At 38.9% G+C, this 3,644-nt stretch overlaps 1 pseudogene; it reads right to left on the bottom strand.

Moving 5' to 3' along the window:
- Nucleotides 1–2,583: 2,583 nt before the first annotated feature.
- On the bottom strand, nucleotides 2,584–3,102 carry LOC140523727 (cytidine deaminase pseudogene; annotated as a pseudogene).
- Between the last annotated feature and the right edge of the window lie 542 nt (nucleotides 3,103–3,644).

Below are 3,644 nucleotides of genomic sequence, written 5' to 3' on the forward strand. Positions count from 1 at the left end.
AAAAAGCACAGATAGCAATTCTGATCTCAGACAAAGCAGAAACAAAAATAGACCTAATTAAAAGAGCAAAGGAAGGAAACTATATCTTGCTAAAAAGTAACAGAAAATGAAGTGATAGCAATACTAAACATATATGCACAAAGTAGCATATAATCAAAATTATTTTTTAAATAGTATTTTATTTTTCCAATTATATGCAAAGACAATTTGTGACATTCATTTTTACAAAATATTAAATTCAAAATTTTTCTCCCTCCCTCTCATCCCTTTCTGTAAAGTATATGAGGGGGAGGGGCAACTAGATGGAGCAGTAGACAGAGCATCAGCCTTGGAATCAGGAGGACCTGAGTTCAAATCCAGCCTCAAACATATACTAGCCACATGACCCTGGGTGAATCACTTAACTCTACCTCTCAAAAACAAAAAAAACCAAAGTATATGAATGGTGGCCTCATGGTATCTACAGGAAAAAAGTGATAGGTGAAATAATACATTGGGAGATGATGCAGGCTGATAGCTGGTGACCAGTTTGGGACTCTAGACCATGTACTATGTTTCTTATGTATAATAATCATTTACTCTAACATTTGTTGAGGTAGACCTTAAAAGTAGATACGGATCTAGTCTTGAAGCCAGTATGATCTGAGTTTAAGGCGTGCCTCTGATATATATTGGCTGTGGAACCCTAAGCAAATTCCTTGAGCCCTCAATGACTCAAACTACTCATTGATGCTATAAAGTTGCAGGGAAGGAGCTGACCTGCCTTAGTAGAAGGAATTTCCTTTTCTGAGTGTTCAATCTAGCAATGAAATCATAGGTCCCTACCCCAGTCCTCCATAATCTTGGTGCTTTCCTGAGACTACCAGCAATTTATCCATCTTATCTTATTTGTACATAGTTCTATGTTGTCTCTCTCATTAGACTGAGCTCTTTGAGGGAAGGAACTGTTTTTTGCCTTTCTTTGTATCCCCAGCCCTTAGTATAGTGCCTAGCACATAGTAGGCACTTAATAAATTCTTGTTGACTTGTCTTACTTGTTCATCATCCTTATTCTATTGGATTTGTTAAGAGAGAGGGAGTATTATGGTGACCAAGTGGTTAAACTAGGTATGGGCTGGAGAAGAGACTGGTTGAGGCCTCTCTATGATATTTACAATAACTTTATTAACCTTAAGAATGTAATACTCCAAGTATATTATATTAAGGATTTGGGAAAAGAAATAACAGATGGAAAAGTTAGGTAGTCCTTGATTCTTGGGGCTGGTACATGAAATTAGTCAGATGCTACAGGAAGATAGGTATAATAAAACCACAATGCAGAATCTGAAGATGATAGGTCAAGATAACCAGAGGATAAATTGATATAGTGATAGGTCAACAAAGTAGCACTGTTACTAGAACCATGGAGAACCATCTTTTTTCCAAGCTTGGACTTAGATGGAACCAGTGCAAGACAATGCAAATTATGATATACGACTCAGAAAGGACATAGAGTTCTGATATTTATCACCTGAACATCAGAGTTGTAGGTCCTTTCTTTGTAGTTATATGACATTATAGGTTGAGTGACAATTGGGGAGGAGCCACACCTTCTGGTTTTGGCTTTGGTGTGAGTGAGATGGTGTTCATCTATTATGAGGTCCAGCATCCAGACAGGAAGCTGCACTCAAGCCATGAATACAGTGATTTTGATCCCTATAGCTCCAATTAAAATCATCAGAAGAAGTTGGCCACCAAAGGGTGATTGTTTTGGTTCCAACTAAGCAGAATTTATATAATAACTGGACAATTCTTTTACTTTACTTCATGATCTCATCCACAATAGAATATGGAGACAGGGAGAAGGATCTTGGCTGTAAGTAGGATTTCTGATTGGCACCTTGTTTCAATGAAGGCTACAGTTTCTAGGGAGAGTCTGAGAACATAGAATGTTAAAGCTGAGCTGTAACACAGAGGATGGACCTTAACACACAGAATATTTGAGTGGGAAAGAACCTTGAAGACTACCTAGGCCAAAGATTCTTAACCTGGACTCTGTGAACTTGGTTGTTTTTTTTTTAATATTTTGCAATTAGTATTTCAGTATAATTGGTTTCCTTTGTAATCCTATGCATTTTATTTTGTGCATTTAAAAACATTCCTTTGAGAAAGGGTCCATAGGCTTCATCAGACTGCCCAAGAAGTCCAAGACATAAACAATATTAAGAACCCCTGATCTGGGCCAACATTCTAATCAGAAAGAAAAGGAAACTGAGGCCTGGAGAGGCTAAATGACTACTGTAAGGCCACATAAGAAGTTAGAGGCAGATTTGGGAATACAATACAGGTCTCTTGACTCCAGGTTGGTGTTTCTCCTGCTAGCACCATATGGTATGTTCAAGGCACTTCAAACATAAATGGCAAAGAGGTCCCTAAACTGAGCAGGAGATGCAGGAGCAGCCAGTGCTTAGGACCTACTCAGCACTGAGGTGGTTTCATATCAGTAATGCTCTGGGGATGATGCCACTGGACATTACTGAGAGAGAATCTTCTCTCATGTGGTTGAAAAGGCTCTCAGTTGGATAATTCCATCATTAAGGGTCACTAGTTCTTCTTTAGGTCATCTGGTCCAAAAGATCCAGGCAGTAGTTCATGGACTATCTTGACTTCATACATACCATCTGCTTTTGTCATATAGACTTGCCAATGTTTTCCAAACTCTCTCATCACTTGTCTGCAGGCTCCACATGATGCACTAAAGTCATCCTTCAAATTATTGGTAATAGCAATGGCCTGGAACTGTTTGTGTCCTTCCAAGATGGCCTTTTGAATGGCGATGCATTCTGCACAGGTGCCTACTGGGTAGGAGGCATTTTCTGTGTTGCATCCTAAAAAAAACTTCCCATACAGAGTCAAGAGAGCTGCTCTCACTGATAAGTTACTGTAGGGACAGAAAGCAAACTCCTTGGCTTCTTGGCCCTTGCAAATGAGCTGCTTAATCTGGGCTGGATCTAAAGGTCTTTTGGTGCATGGGCACTGGGACAGATCAGTGGGTGCTTGGGCCATCTCCTTGACCCTGAGCAGCTCTTCTCTCAGGTCAGCAGCATGTGGAGAGCAGGCAAGCAGTAGCTGCATCAAAATTCTTAAAGGAGTTGTTAGGTGAGTTATAGGTTCATGACCAAACAAGAGATAGCATTATGAAATGTAAAATAGAAAATTTTGAGTATATTAAATTAAAAAACTTTTGCACAAACAAAACCAATGCAACCAAGATTACAAGGAAAGCAGAAAGCTAGGAAACAAAATCTTTATAGCAAGTGTCTCTGATAAAGGCCTCATTTCTCATATACAGAGAGAATTGAGTCAAATTTATAAGAATACAAGTCATTCCTCAACTGATAAATGGTCAAAGTGTATGAACAGGCTGTCTTCAGATGAAGAAATCAAAGCTGTCTACAAGGATATATGAAGAAGGGCTCTAAATCACTTTTGATTAGAGAAATGAAGAATAACTCTCAGGTACCACTTCATACCTACCAAATTGGCTAATATGACAAAAAGGGAAAATGATAAATGTTGGAGAGGATGTGGGAAAATTGGGACACTTATGCACTATTGGTATAGCTGTGGACTAATCTAATCATTCTGGAGAGCAATTGGGAACT

Source organism: Notamacropus eugenii, chromosome 2 (genome assembly GCF_028372415.1).
Source record: "Notamacropus eugenii isolate mMacEug1 chromosome 2, mMacEug1.pri_v2, whole genome shotgun sequence".
In the NCBI taxonomy this organism is placed as follows: Eukaryota; Metazoa; Chordata; class Mammalia; order Diprotodontia; family Macropodidae; genus Notamacropus; species Notamacropus eugenii.